We start from the raw sequence: 15,928 nt of genomic DNA, 5'->3' as shown, positions 1-15,928 counted from the left end.
GGTAGGTTGAGCGTAAGCCTTTGGCTCAGGTCACCATCCCGGGTCCTGGGATTAAGCCCAAACCCCACGTTGGGCTCCCTGCTCAGTGGGGAGTCTGCTTCTCCATCTCCCTCTGCTGCTCCTCCTGCTTGTGCTCTCTCTCTCTCTCTCTCTCTCTGTTAAATAAATAAATAAAATCTTCTAAAAATACAGTATCCCTAAAACAGTTATAAGATGATATAGAAATGAAACAGGGAATAGAGAAAAACTTGGAAATTAAAAATACGATTGCTGAACATCTTAAAAATGCATCTTTTCCTCAATCTAAGGCAGCTTTTATCCTCTTCCTCTTTTACTTGGCCTATTGCTGTTTCTATTTCCTCATTGCTTCTCCTGACGTTTGAATATCCATCTTTTTGGCCACCAGGGCGATCTTTTAAAAATACAAACTTCCTTATATCTTCCTGCTTAAAACCCCTGATGACTCTTCATTTCCTTCACAATAAAGGCTTGTCATGTTCAGAATCTGTAGCAGGCACTCTTAGTTGCCTTTTCAGCAGTCATTTCTTTTATTTCTTCCTGGTCTTGTTCAGGTATCAAGCAGCCATGTATCACCCAAGAGGTGAATCTTAATGGATCTAAGCCAATCATGGACATTACATTCTCCTGCCAGTGATCTGTTTAGGGGTGTCTCTGTCACTCAGCGAGATATGGAATGTCAGTATCTACATCTACCTTGAGGAAAGGTTTCCTTGCTGCTAACCAGAGGCACCGTGGAGGGAAAAATCCTTCTTTTTCTACTTAATGTCATAATGGTCTCAAGTGATATCTGGAACTCTGGCAGCCGTTTTGTCACCATGAGGGCACAAGCCTGAGATGGAAGTCAACCCGAGGGAGAAGGCAGAGCAAAAAGAGAGATCTGAGTCCTTGACAATGGCATTGAGCCATGCAGAATAAACCAACACAGGAGCCACCCCACCTCTGGACATCTTGTTATGTGGGATAATAAAATTGACTCATTGTTTAAACCACTTCTGGGGCAGCCCGGGTGGCTCAGCATTTTAGCACTACCTTCAATCCAAGGCCTGATCCTGGAGACCCAGGATCGAGTCCCACATCGGGCTCCCTGCATGGAGCCTTCTTCTCCCTCTGCCTGTGTCTCTCTCTCCATGTCTCTCAGGAATAACTAAATAAATCTTTAAAAAAATAATCTGTGACTTAACAACATTACTGCCTGCAGTATGTCCTTCCTAATACCCCTGGTTATATTGACTGACCTTCCCCTATGCTTTCAGCTCCCCCTCTACACCACTGATCACCAGGAAGCGTGTCTGTCCCCCACTGAAGTGTGAGATCATTGGGGCGAGTGGAATTATGTCCCTAGCACTCAGGAAGGACACTTCTCAGGTCCTTTGTGGGCTTATGTCCTGAAATTGCCTGCTCATATATATGGATGGTAGCGTGAGCTAGTTAAAAGCCAGGCTTGGAATCAAACTGACCTGGGTCTGAGTCTGAGCTCAACCACCAACTTAGCTGTGTGGCCTCTAAAACTTAACAGCCTCTCTGTATCTTAATTCCCGCCCCCCCCCCCCCCCCCCCCCCCCCCCCCCCCCGCCTACTAAGTGGGGATGGCAAAACTGAGGATATCACAAAGGTTAAACAAGATAAAGCACGTTATCCATTTAACTCAGTGCCTGGTACAGAGTGAATTATTCATAAATGCCATCTCTTGGGATGATCATTTCATTAGTTTGCATTTAATTTTTGTTAGGGGAAGAATTTTAAGCTTTCTTTTAAAAAAAGATTTTTATTTATTTATTCCAGAGAGACAGAGAGAGAGAGAGGCAGAGACACAGGCAGAGGGAGAAGCAGGGTCCATGCAGGGAGCCTGACGTGGGATTGGATCCTGGGTCTCCAGGATCAGGCCCTGGGCTGAAGATAGTGCTAAAATGCTGAGTCACCCGGGCTGTCCCAATTTTAAACTTTCATCAAATTCTCAAAGGGGTCTGTGATCCAGGAGGGTCAAGAATCAGTGTTTGGAGTAAAAAGGAAATCATGATAACTATGTACATCTGGCCTTCATAAAATCCTCTGGGGAGTCCTTGTCATTGCTTCTCTGGGGTCGGGGCTGCTGCTTCCTGATCTTGCCAGGTAGGGTTCCCCCTTTATCATCTCTCCCCCCGGGGCCCTGGGTCTCTGTGACCTGTTGGCTCTCCAAACACCTCATTAGCATAGTCAGCAAATGGGGCTGGTGTTGCCTGTGCAGAGAATGCTTTTCATTAGAGCAGGGGAAGTGGCAGCTGGGGGGGAGGGGTGCAGGGGCTATTGCCCCTTTGTGTCTGAGCCTGATGACTCAGGGAACATTGCACTTCTGAGGATGTCATTGTCAGCACCAAGGAGCTACTGTGGCCCTGTGGGCAGGCACAGACCCTCCCATCCACCCTCATGATTCCATAGCCCCAGACCCCAGCTCCTTCCTGCTGTCTCACTCATTATTCCTCCCAGTGGCTGAGAGAAGGTGGATGGGAACATGAGACCCTAGTGAGCTGGAGGCAGAGCCAACCTCAGTGCTCACTCTCCCTGCTCCAAGCCCGTGCTATCTGATAGGGAGGAGGGCACATTTGGTGTCAGGCAAATCAGGATGGGTCCTGGCTCCACCACCAGCTTTTGAGCCAGGTGTCAGGTAAATCATTTCCACTCTCTGCACTCCAGGTTCCTCATCTATAAGGAGGAGGTAAATAATCATAGCTGAACCACCACTCCCCTACCTTGCAGGTAAACCATGTCAAAGCTCAGCTTTGGTCACATTATTCTCTTGCTCACAACCCTTTAGCAAGGCTCCCTGGCCCTTTATTTTTTTTTTTTTTAAGATTTTATTTATTTATTCATGATAGACATAGAGAGAGAGAGAAGCAGAGACACAGGCAGAGGGAGAAGCAGGCTCCATCCAGGGAGCCTGCTGTGAGACTCGATCCCGGGACTCCAGGATCATGCCCTGGGCCAAAGGCAGGCACTAAACCGCTGAGCCACCCAGAGATCCCCCTCCCTGGCCCTTTGTGATCTGGAAGTTGCCCCTTGAAACTGCCCTGGCTTGCTTCTCCTGCCCCCATCAGGTCACACCATACAGATTTTTCCTTCCTTAGTCCACACAATACTACACTGCCTAGAATTCTTCCTGACAAAGGGCCTGTCCTTTTGACTTGGAGAATCCCAGCTTCAGACTCAATTCAGTTCTTGCTCCTCCAGGAAGCCTTCTGTGACTTCCACACTGCATCAGGCTACTTCTCTGGGCTCACACCCGTCAGAGCTGGATGGTCCTGGCCTCAGAGTCCTGGGGTTCTATAGAACAGTGCATCTCAAAGTGTGGTCCAGCATCATCTGGAAACTTGCGAGAAATGCAAATTCTCAGCCCCACCTCCAAAACTACAAAATCAAAAATTCTGGGAGTGGGGGGCCCAGCACTTTGTGTTATAGAAAGCCCTCCAGGAGATGCAGGTGTTCACGTCTGAAAGCCCCTAGTCTAATCCAGTCCTCTGACACCATGCTAGGTTTCTGCACTTGAAACACCTTGTTACATGTCGGTCACATCCACTGTCACAGGGCCCCAACGCCAGCACCTGCCAGCGAAGGGAGAGGCCTGGGCACAGTGGCTGGCTCCCTGGGGTGCCTCCCACTAATGGAGATGTTAAGGTGAGAATTTTCCCCACCACATCCCCTTCTCCCATTTCCTGAAGACACTCACCCAATTTCAAATTGTAACTTTGTTTTATTGGCAAAGAGGAAATCTCAGCACTTGTCTCATTTACTTCTCATCAGCCTCGCTTCCATCCAATCCCGCCAGGCGGGGGCCTGCTGAGCTTGAGGATCAAACTACCGGTCATCTGCTTCTTCAGGAATATATTGTAAATTTTACATGGCTCCTTGCAGACACACCAGATGTGGCCTGGAAAAATACTTCTTTCTCTTCTCTTGCTCAGCACCCCACCAGTGTGATTCAGAAAGCCTCGAGTCCTAGAAGCCCAAATGTTTTCTAAATTAGTTTCTCCTCCCCTTAGAAAAGTTGTTTCCCTCAATCCTCCTCCCTCTACTTCTAGAATCTGGTAATCTTTCATTCTAGGAAGTTCTTGGTGTTTAACCCAACTCTTTCTTGCTGTCACTGGCTCCAAACCAGCCTGTGACATACAAAGAACAGGTATTTTTATTTTTTAAGATTTTTAAAAATTTTTATTTATTTGAGAGAGAGAGAGAGAGCACAAGAAGAAGGAGCAGAAGAGGGAGAGGGAAAAGCAGATTTTCCACTGAGCCATGACCCGGGGCTCCATCCCAGGACCCTGAGATCATGACCTGAGCTGAAGGTAGATGCTTAGCTGACTGAGCCACCCAGGTGCCCAAGAACAAGTATTTTTTAAAAAGATTTTATTTATTTATTTCACAGACAGAGAAAGCATAAGAGCGGGGAGTGGCAGGCAGAGGGAGAGGGAGAAGCAGGCTCCCCGCAGAGCAGGGAGCCTGGTGCAGGATTTGATCTCAAGACCCTGGGATCATGACTTGAGTCAAAGGCAGACGTTCAAACAACTGAGCCACCCAGGTGCCCCCAAGTTTTGCTTTTCTGAGTGGGCAGGTGTCACAGAAGCATCTAGCTCCTGGAGATTCAGACTGAGTGGGGGCAAGGTAGAGGCAGAGACAAATGAGCCCCGTGATTGCTCTTTGATGAAATGCTCCTGCCAGGAACACCAGGCTGGGGGTTCTCTTAGAGCAAAGCTTCAAAACTAATGACAAGACGGCAAAGACAGCACTTGCCTCCTCCTGCTGCCAACACACCCTGTTGCTGACTTAACATGCCTCTTCTTCCCCCCAAGCCTATCATCATTTTTAATACTTTAGATTTACTCAAGTAGTGCATCATTAAAAAAATGTAACATGCAGATATGTAGAGCAAAAATCGGAGTCTCCTTTTATAGCTCTGCACCTCTCAGCAACCCCCTAAGGAGGTGCTACGGTTCACAGTTTGGAGGTGGATGGCCCAGGGCCTCGCCAGTGAGGATGAGGAGGGAAGTAGGGGAGGTAATGAGAAGGCATGTTAAGGGCAGTGTGGCCACTGCTTCATGATAATCCTCGCAGGGTACATCCATCCCACCCAGAACCTCTCAGGATGGACCACACCAGAGGAGGAATCTGGACTTCCAGCTTCCCACATCCCATACGCAAGAGGTGGTGTTTCACATATGGAATTGGGGAGTGCTTTAAAACGTAGATTATATGATTATTCAGGTATGGTGAAGCCAACAGATGGAGAGAGGACTGCCATGGAAGAGTTTGGGGGGTGGCTGGCTGGCTCAGTGGGCTAAGTGTCTGACTCTTGATCTCAGCTCAGGTCTTAATCTCAGTGTCGTGAGTTTAAGCCCCGTGTTGGGCTCCACTAGGTGTAGCACCTGCTTAAAAAAAAAAAAAAAAAAAAGATAGTTTGTTATTCACAGCTCTCCTAAGAGGAAGGGGCATGCAAAGCCACTAAGGGCTGTGTGGTAACCCACCTCGTGTGTCAGGAGGGAGAAGAAGCAGGACGAAAACGTAGGCAGGAGACTTTATTGTGGCTTCTTTGGGAAGAAACTGGGAAGGCAGGGTAAGCTGGTTAGGATTGGCTGGTTTGAATAATTCCAGCAGACTCTGGGACACAGGAGCTCTCTCCAGCTGTCTGGGGTGGGGTGATTAGGGCAGAGGGATAGTGGCCTAAGGTATAAGAGCCCACAGACAAAGGAGGTAGTAGTGAAGTGGGGAAAAAAGGCAATAGAAAAAAAAAAATCAGGGCAGCCCCGGTGGCTCAGCCGTTTAGCACTTCCTTTGGCCCAGGGTGTGATCCTGGAGACCTGGGATCGAGTCCCACGTTGGGCTCCCTGCATGGAGCCTGCTTCTCCCTCCGCCTGTGTCTCTGCCTCTCTCTTTCTCTGTGTCTCTCATGAATAAATAAATAAAATCTTTAAAAAAATCAAATTTCCTTACTACTTACTGGTCATTGGCAAGTCACCGAATGAAACAGGCAGAATGATGTTCCTGTAAGAACTCCGCTGCCTCGTGTTAATACTTCACTAAGGGCAAAAGGCAATCTTAGCTTAACATTTTCCTGACCACCAAGATCCTGTGAGTCTTCTTTACCATATAAAGATTCCTTTGGAAGGGGGACTGGGTGGCTCAGTTGGTTAAGCATCAGACTCTTGATTTTGGCTCAGGTCATGTCAGGGTTGTGAGATCGAGCCCTGCCTCAGGCTTTGGGATCAGTGTGGAGTCTGCTTCAGATTCTTTCTCTCTGCCCCTCCCTGCTCTCTCTCTCTCTCTCTCTCTCTCTCTCTCACTTTTTCAAATAAATAATGAAATCTTTAAAAAAAAAATCCTTTGGAAGCTTCCTTTATCTCTACCTCACCAAGATATATGTTGACAATCATCTCCCAAGCTATGGGGCACTGATATACATCTGAAGGGTCTCATGCTTAGGTTTTATTGGACAGTCATAAATAATCTTTTCCTAACAACAGCTAGCAGGGGTCAGACCTGCATTATGGTCCAGTGATTCAGTTGCCTCCAGATGAAGTACTGGATGCCCGGTTACATTTATACCATCTGGTAAACAATGAATACTTCTTTAATATAAGTATGTATCAGATATATTGCCTATGAATACTTATACTAGAAAAGTATTCATTGTTCATCTGACATTTGGATTGAAATAGATGTCCTGTATTTTTGTCTACTAAATCTGGTGATCGTATTCTAGCTCCTTCCCTATTTTCCGTCACAGGTATTTTCCCTCCAAAATCTCTTTCACAACTAATGTCATATTGGTGCCTGCTTCTCAAAGAACCCCAACTAATGTGTGGTAAGAATTAAATGAGATAAAAACCAGAAAGATCCCAGAACAGTGCCTGGTCCCCAGGAAGTAAACATTTGCTCTTAGCAGATAGGCACAGTCAAGTATTACCAGCTGACTCGTGGACCGAGGCCTAACTCCCCGGTCTGTGCTCCCTCACTCCATAGCCCCCACCCCTACACTTAGTAGGTGCTCAAAACACATTTCATGAGAGATGTGTGCATATGTTTGCGTGTGGTTCTAGAAGACACCAGGATTGATGGTTGCTCCAGAGAACAAGTATGAAAGGAAGATTCACTTCTCACTACATGACCTTGCCTATTGTTTTATACCTATCAAAAAACTAAAAAAATTTTAAATTATTTTGAATTGAACTAAATCTATTGCAGTTTATAATACCTTGGAGCCTCAAATTGGGCAGGAGGCCTGAGTCAGAGGCCACAGTACTGCCTGAGGCCCCACACTGGTCTGAGAGGAACTAATTTGGAGGTTGCTAGGCCTCCCACCATCTCCTATGTTCCTGAAGGGACCTCTCCAAAGCTGAAGTTTTTTTTTTTTTTAAGATTTTTTAAAAAAAGATCTTATTTATTTATTCATGAGAGACACAGAGAAAGAGGCAGAGATGCAGGCAGAGGGAAAAGCAGGCTCCGTGCAGGGAGCCTGATGTGGGACTCCATCCAGGACCCTGGGATCATGACCTGAACCAATCACTGATCCACCCAGGTGCTCCTGGAGTTCTTTTTTATTTTACTTTATTTTTATTTTCTTTATTTTTAAAAAGATTTTATTTATCTATTGAGAGAGAGAGCATGAGCAGGAGAGAGGGACAGAGGGAGAGGGTGATGAAGCAGGCTCCCCACTGAGCAGGGAACCGGATGTGGGGCTTGATCCCAAGACCCTGGCATCATGACCTGAGCTAAAGGCAGACATTTAATCAACTGTCTGGCACCCAGGTGCCCCCCAAGGCCAAAGTTCTTCTATCAATGCCGAACAATGACTTTTGATTCTGGAAGACCCTGAGGATCTCCTCAATCATCCTATCACAGTGCTCCTGACCCACCTAAATTCTTCTTGGGAGGCAAAGAGATTGGCATAGAGGCAGGAGAGTACCTCCTACCTTCTCTCACATTTTACCTGCCAGCAAAAGAGGAGGCAGGGCTCCTGTCAGGGATTTGGAATCCCAGAAGCCCATCATTCAAAGAGCCTTAAAGGTCAGGGAGGATAGTAAAATTCTCCCCAACCTACCTGACACATATTTCTTCAGTTCATGCTTGCATACCTCCAGTGATGAGAACCTCACTCTCTCAAGAACAACTTTCCTTTTTTTTTTTTTTTAAAGATTTTATGTATTTATTCATGAGACACAACAGAGAGAGAGATGCAGAGACATAGGCAAAGGGAGAAGCAGGCTCTGTGCAGGGAACCTGATGTGGGACTCAATTCCAGGAGTCTGGGATCACACCCTGAGTCTAAGGCAGATCCTCAACAGCTGAGCCACCCAGGCATCCCAGGAACAACTTCCTAACCAGTACAGCTCTACTGGGAAGACGAGTTTGCTCTCTTAACCGAGACTCAGTACTATGTGACTGCCCCATGATGCCTGTACGGCTCCTTGCTCTGTCCTCTGGGCCTCCAGACCCTGAGACCTTGCTGCAGGGGACCCCTCAGGATGCTTCCTCCAGCTTATTGAGACTGGTGTCTTCATGGCCTTCTACTTGGCCAAGGCATACTCAGCCTGGCTCTCTTATACGGCCCGGCATCTAGGAATGGAATGGAGAGCCAATATGTCTTCAGAGAGCACCTACTGAGCCAAAACTTAGTGAAAAGATTGTTTTCTGGATCTGCCCTAGGTGAAGCCTGAGGAAACCGAAGTGTCCTACACATAGGGCAGCTGGTCTCCAGTGACTAGAACGCCAGGTGCCCCCACCCCAGCTCTGTGCCACTGCTACCTGGATAGCACTGGACATTCTCAGCTAAAGTTGGAGTGGGACACTGGCATCTCTATCTGCGACTCTTCTGTTAAGCCCATTCTTTCTCTTGAAAAATAAAAAGATTTATTTTTATTTTTTTTTAAGATTTTATTTATTTATTCATGAGAGACACAGAGAGAGGCAGAGACACAGGCAGAGGGAGAAGCAGGCTCCACGCAGGAAGTCTGACGTGGGACTTGATCACGGGTCTCCAGGATCACACCCTGGGCCAAAGACCGTGCTAACGGTGCCCCGCACACCGGGCGCTGGTGTTCCCAACCATTTCTCCACTTTCCAAGAGCAGTTCACACAGCTCGAATGCCTAAGATCGCTCTATATTTTAAGAACACAGAAACATTTGAGCATTGTATTTCTCGCATCCCTTCTCGTGAGCGCTAGACTTGTTTCTATTTTAGTCGGATTTTGTTTTGAAACTTTGCTTTCGTATGAACACTCAGCAGAAAAGTACTTACTTCTTGCCAGTTATCTATTAACAAAAAAAAAAAAAAAACACTTTGATTTGTAGTTTTAAAGATTAACCCTCCCAAGTTCTCTTCATAACTGCCTTGACATTTTGGGTTGTTCTGTTCTGTTAATTTTCTTTTGCTTTTTTGTGTTTTTTGTTTGTTTTTACTTTTGCATTTAAGACCATTAAATTTGATTTTGTTTTGCTCGAAAAACAAAAAAAACAAAAACAAAAACAAAAAATAACAAAGACCGTGCTAAACCGCTGAGCCACCCGGGCTGCCCTATTTTTTTATTTTATTTTTAAAAATATTTTGTTTATTTATTTGAGAGAGAGGAGAGAGAGAGAGAATGAGCAGGGGGAAGAGGGAGAGGGAGAAGCAGACTCCCTGGTGAGCAGGGAGCCTGATGCAGGACTCAGTCCCAGGATCCTGGGACCATGACCTAAGCCAAAGGCAGACGCTTAACCAACTGAGCCACCCAGACACCCCGAAAGATTTATTTTTAAAAGTAAAAAAAAAAAAAAAAGGAGGGGGGGCAGCCCAGGTGGCTCAGCGGTTTAGCACCACCTTCAGCCCAGAGCGTGATTCTGGAGGCCCAGGATCGAGTCCCATGTCAGCTCCCTGCATGGACCCTACTTCTCCCTCTGCCTGTGTCTCTGCCTCTCTCTCTCTGTCTCTCATGAATAAATAAATAAAAAATCTTTAAAAAAAAAAAGGTCCAAAAGATCCAGAGGTGGTAATTTTTACTAGTTTCTTGTAGGTTCCCCTAGAGATATTCTAAGCATTTTCCACATACTTATGCTGGTCTTGACTTGGGAGTTGTCCCATCGCCTTTCTTGATATGCAACCCTGGAAGGCACCCTCTATTCCCTGATCCCATGTACCCTGGGGTGACTCCTCCCTGCTCCCTCCCTCTCCTGGCTCTGCACAAAATGATTTTCTGTAGCATATGGGTTTAAATTTTAACAGTCTGGCCTTTATTTGTGTATTAAAGAAAACAGACTAGTACATCCAGTCCATTATTTCACATCTTCTTAGAATGAAGTTAAAATTTAAAAGTGAGTAGTATTCAAAGTAAGTAACAGGTGGTTTATAGAGAGGGCAAAATTGCACAGGAGGCACACAGACCACCCAGTGGACTCAAGGACTATGCCCAGAAGTGTTGCTGTCGCTTATAAAAAGTGGGTGGGGGTCAGGAAAGTGAGACCCCTGCTTAATGCCTGGAAAGAGCCCACCCAGTGGTTGGTAGATGAAGCCAGAGGCTCTAGGCCTGTGATCCTCAATCTTGCTGAGCATCAGAATCACATGGAGAATGTCAAAGACCCCGAGGTCCAGGTCTGTTCCAGATCAATGGGAAGATGTGAGACAAGTATCTGAATTCTTTAAGTACAACCAGGGACAGGTGAGTGATTCCCCAGAGCTCCCCTGAGCCTCTGCCACCTGTCTCTCCAGAAGATTGATGCTCCAGGGCCCCTGTTGGTGGGACAAGCCCGCATGCCCCCTCTGGTGGGATTTACAGGACTCAGGGTCTCAGCTAAGTTGGGGGAAATGCTGGTCGGCTTACATAAGCTCTGCTCCCGGCTTTATATTAACAGTTAGCAAAAGGAAGCTATTTAAAGCAGCGGCTGGGAGGCATGTGGGAGGCCACTGGGTCTGGCACATGGGCTCAGGACGCAGGCAGAAGATGATGCCCCAAATTCTGATCCTCAAAGTGCCACCCAGGCTAAACAAAAATAGGAGCAGAAAGCGGTGGCCAGACAGCACGGGGGCGTGCAGGAGGCTCTAATTAAAATGCTTAAGGCGCTTGGTGATATTCTTATTTCTCATCCCCATGCTCCCGTCTTCTGTTCATGAAGCTGAAGGTCATTCATAATTCATTAATTCAGCAAATAACTCCCGGGCCAGGTCCTATTCAGGGCTCTGGGGGATAATAACACAAATAATAGCTCACATGTATTGCATACTGACTTTTTAAAAAAGATTTATTTATTTACTGATGAGAGACACAGAAAGAGAGGCAGAGACACAGGCAGAGGGAGAAGCAGGTTCCTCACAGGGAGCCTGACGTTGTATTCGATCCCTGGTCTCCAGGATCACACCCTGAGCCAAAAGCAGATGCTAGACTGCTGAGCCACTCAGGCATCTCTGCATACTGACTTTGTGCCAGAGACTCTTCTAGGTACTTGGCATATAGTAACTCCCTGGATCTTCACACAATTACAGGTGAAGAAACTAATGCACGGAGGGGCTAAAGAACGTGCTCAAATTTGGGGCACCTGGGTTGCTCAGTGGTTGAGCCTTCAGCTCAGGTCTCTCATGAATAAATAAAATCTTAAAAAAAAAAAAAGAACTTGCTCAAATTCCACAAGTAGGGTGTGGCTGGTACATGATTAAGACAGGAGCAGCAACCCCCTTTAAAAGATTTTATTTATTTGACAGAGAGAGATCATGAGCAGGGGGGAGGAGCAGACTCCTCACTGAGCAGGATGGGGGGGCTCGATCCCGGGACCCTGAGATCATGACCTGAGCCAAAGGCAGATGCTTAACTGACTGAGCCACCCAGGCACCACTGAAATGAGTTCTAGAGGTTGATGAGGAGTTAGCCAGGCTCAGAGGGGTAGGAGAGAAGGGAAGGGCACTTCAGGCAGAGGGAATGGCATATGCAAAGGTGAGGAAGCAGGAAAACAGCACAGCTTATGCCAGAAGTAAAAAGCAGTCTGATACGAATGTGGGAAGGATACTCTTCCCCGCTTTAAAACTGTCTGGAAAGGACCAGGAGTGGCACCCTGCAGGAGCCTGGGAAGTGTGCCTGACATCCCGAATTCAAGGCTCTGTTTCAAGAACTAACCAGTGTGTTTCCAGGTCAAGGGAGGGGAGACCTGGGTGTTCTGTGTGTGGATCCAGGGAGGAGGGGACCCATGGGGGCAGGGCATGGCTGGCCTTTGCCCTGTTTCTCACATCAGCTTGTTCAAGAGGAAGAACTGGTTTTCCAGATAACCTGCCCCCATCTTGGGCTCTGCCCGGGAACATACCCCCAGTGAGGAAAAGGGAATGTGAGAGAGCCTTTTAGTCTGAAGGTCCTGGACTTCTGGGCTGGTTCCCTAAGCCACTTACCACCTGGGAACCTCAGCTTCCTCGTGAGTGAATTGGTGATGTTTTTGTAGGGTCATCATCATACGTAGGATAAAGCAAGGTGTCTGTGCTAGATGAAGCAAAGATGGGCATAGTCTCTATCCTTCATGGACTGAGTTATATAACTTCAAAATTTGTATGTTGCACTTCTAACCTCTGCTACCCCAGAATGTGACCATATTTGGAGATGGGTCTTTAAAGAAGTGATTAAGTTAAAATGAGGTCATTACAGGAACTCAAACCCATGCAGTGTCTTTAGGAGGAGAGGAAATTAGGATACAGACATGCACAGAGGGAAGACTGTGTGAAGACACAGAGAGGGGGAAGCCATCAGCAAGCCAAGGATGGGGTTCTCAGAGGAAATCAGTCCTGCCAGCAATTTGATCTTGGATTCCAGCCTCCAGAACTGTGAGGAAACAAAATTCTGTTGTTTAAGTCACCCAGTCTGTTTGTGATGGCAGCCTATGAATGGATACCTACCCCTTTGTGGTTCCTTCTCGAAAGAGATGGGTCCATTTCTCCATCCTTGGATCTAGGCCAGTCCTATGACTTGCTTTGGCCAACAGAAGGCTAAAAGACAGCAGAAGTGACAATGTGACAGTTCTGAGCTTTAGCCTACGGAGACCTTGCATGCTTCTGCTTGTTCTCTCTCTCTCTCTCTTTTTTTAAAGATTTTATTTATTTGTGAGAGACAACACAGAGAGAGGCAGATACACAGGCAGAGGGAGAAGCAGGCTCCCTGCAGGGAGCCCGATGCAGGACTCGATCCCAGGATCCTGGGATCACAGCCTGAGCCAAAGTCAGATGCTCAACCACTGAGCCACCCAGACATCCTTGCTTGCTCTCTTTTTGTGAACAAGCCCGAGCTGGCCTGATAGAAGCTACAAGACCCCATGGAGCAGAACTCATTTAACCCAGTCAAAGCTGTTCTAGACAAATCAATCCCCAAATATGTGAGAGAGCTCTGGCAAGATCCTCAGGGCTGCATACCTGGGCAGTGGCTGATCTCAGATGTAGGAGAGGGTCCAACCAAGACCGGAAGAACTGCCCAGCTGGTAAGTGGACTAGTGAACAAAAGCAAATGCTCATGTCACTGAGTTTAGTGGTTTGTTTTAAGCCACTGAGCTCAGGAGTGTTTGTTACACAGCAATAGTTGACTGACAGAGCTTCTGTAGCAAGGGAGCTCTCTCCCCAGACCAGCCTCTCAGCTCTCAGTCCATGTGGGCCAATGCCTGGCCAGAGGCAGCCTCTCTTTTTACAGAAGGTGCATGTGCACTATTGAGTTTGAAAGACTTCCCAGGAGTGGACACAGAGCTTTTAGAAAAAGAAGACTCTGGAGGTGAGAAGGCAGTGGGAGTATGAGAGGTTGCTCGGCGGTGGGGCCCAGCTGGATTTTAAATCTCACGTAAAAGTCATGGATTCAATAGCAAATTCTGTAGCACAGAGTTATGGAAATTACCTAACCACACAGACTGATGCAGGGGAGGGTGATTCCCCCAAGGACTGAAGATGTTACCAGTATGAAGGGGGTGTATGCCAGCCAGGAAAATGCAACAGGCGTCCGCTCAACAGTGATAATGATGATGATGTAGAGAAGAGACAAAGGTGAGGAGTGGGGGAGATTTGGCTACCCATAGAATCAGAGGGAAAAGAACCCTAAAAGTGTAGGGGAAGACTTGGCCTCTCCCAGACTCTTCTCTATTTTTTCAACACTTTTGTGGTCTTCTGCTCCTCACACGTTGACTGTGATTAGCTATGCTGGGCTGTCTAATCTGCTGATCAGAAGAGAATTGGCCAGAAACTCAGCCTTAAAGACCATTGTGACAAGTTGCATCCTCTTGATTCAGAGAGAGAGAGAGAGAGAGATGCTGAGGCCATGAGATTTCCACTGCTATCTTTTGCAATCCAGGGCATCACCCCCTTAGGGTGGGGTGCCCACAGTTGATACCTGGGGTGGTCTCTCACACCAGGCCAGCAAAGCTGGTGACTTGACAGCCTGGCAGAGGCTCAAGCCTGAGGCTTTCAGGGAGTGTAGACCTCATCTAAGAAAGTCTCTAAGGCAGAAAAGGCCAGCTGTGTGCTTCTCCACCATGGCATGCAACACTGGGATGTAGCTGCCCAGCCTGGCCCCACATTACCCTGCCCTCATTGCAGCTGGGAGGGGACATGTGACGGGTTCTTGTCAATGAAGGTGCAAGAGAATGATGCTGCTTCTGGGTCAGGTGGTTGAGAAGTGGGTGTATTTTTCCATTCTTTGTTCTTTCATCTCTTGGCTGGACACGAGCTCCAGGGTGACCTTAGAAGCCAGACATTGAAGCCATGGCTTGATTGTCTTCAGTCTCCAAAGGAATGAATGACTGACAAGAGAGAGTTCTTCTTCACCTCCTTCTTCCCCCACTGGCCCCACTGATCAGAAAAACTTGCACTGGCCATTACAAGTTGTTATGGCACCAAAATCCTGCAGTTGGTTTGTTAGCAACTAGCATTACCTTCCCTAGTATGGGATCCATGGCTTCACAGGAATAATGACAACAGCTGACCTTTACTGACTGTACACTTATTGACTGTACACTGTACATCAGAAACCACATGACTTGTGTTAGACATACAATCTCAGTCCTCACCACAGCTCGAGGAGGTGTGGGGTCCTCTCACCCCCATTTTACAGACATGGAAATGGTGGCTGAGAGAGACTCAGCCACCTGCCCAAGATACACATTTGTGCACTGAGTCCTTCAACAAACATTTACTGAGGGCCTTTATGGACCAGCATAGTTTGAGGCTGGGGATACAGTAGTAAATGAGACAAAATTCCCAGCCTCCTGCAGCCTTCATCCCAGGAGGAGGAAGGTGATCAGTCAACTCTGGCACGTATTCCTAAGTGAGAAAGAAAACAAATGCAAAGTAGCGACACAGAAGTAAAGGAGTAAGGATGCTGGTGAATAGCCAGGACCAGGGGGTGGGGAGTGAGGCCCCCAGAGTGCAAAAATGCGGCCAGTACTTGCACGGTCCTGGAAGTGAGTGCCCCCTTAAATTCTGCACCCTGGGCACCTCACTTGCCTCTCCTGGTCCCAGCTCTGGCCTGGGATGTGCTATTTTGATAGTGGGGTCAGAGAAGAGGTGACATGCGTGCAGAGATGAGGGAGAAAAGACATTTAAGAATCTGGGAGAAGAGTATTCCAGGCACAGGACCAGCAAACGCAGATGCCAAGAGGTGGAGCCTCTGCTTGAGAGCAGGAGCCCAAGGAGGCCATCGTGAATGCATCCCTGGGGTAGGGGATGGTGGCAAGAGATGAATCTGCAGAGCACTGTAGGCCAGGTCGTGTAGGGCCCTGTGGACCATTGTGAAGACTTTGGAGGGAGCCTTGGGAGGGTGCTGAGCAGAGGAGGGACATGACTTTGTTCCAGTAGGACCTTCCATCTGTATGAGATGCAGAGTCTGTAGGTGTTCGTGGGGTGATGGCAGAGGCAAAGGCATCAGGGAGGAGGCTGCTGCAGTCATCCAGGTGAGAGATGCCTGG

General features: G+C 47.5%; 1 protein-coding gene across 2 annotated transcripts in view; it reads left to right on the top strand.

Annotated features, from left to right (window-relative positions):
* Nucleotides 1-10,377: 10,377 nt before the first annotated feature.
* Nucleotides 10,378-15,928, top strand: part of RBSN (rabenosyn, RAB effector) — a 40,035-nt gene continuing 34,484 nt past the window's right edge. For both annotated transcript variants that reach the window (XM_038565583.1, XM_038565580.1), the window contains exon 1: nucleotides 10,378-10,677. The gene's annotated coding sequence lies outside the window, so the exon portion shown is untranslated. The remainder of the gene's footprint in view (nucleotides 10,678-15,928) is intronic.

Source organism: Canis lupus, chromosome 20, assembly GCF_011100685.1.
Source record: "Canis lupus familiaris isolate Mischka breed German Shepherd chromosome 20, alternate assembly UU_Cfam_GSD_1.0, whole genome shotgun sequence".
Taxonomy (NCBI): Eukaryota; Metazoa; Chordata; class Mammalia; order Carnivora; family Canidae; genus Canis; species Canis lupus.
Note: the sequence above shows the minus strand (reverse complement) of the source record. Positions and strands in the feature narration are given on the sequence as shown.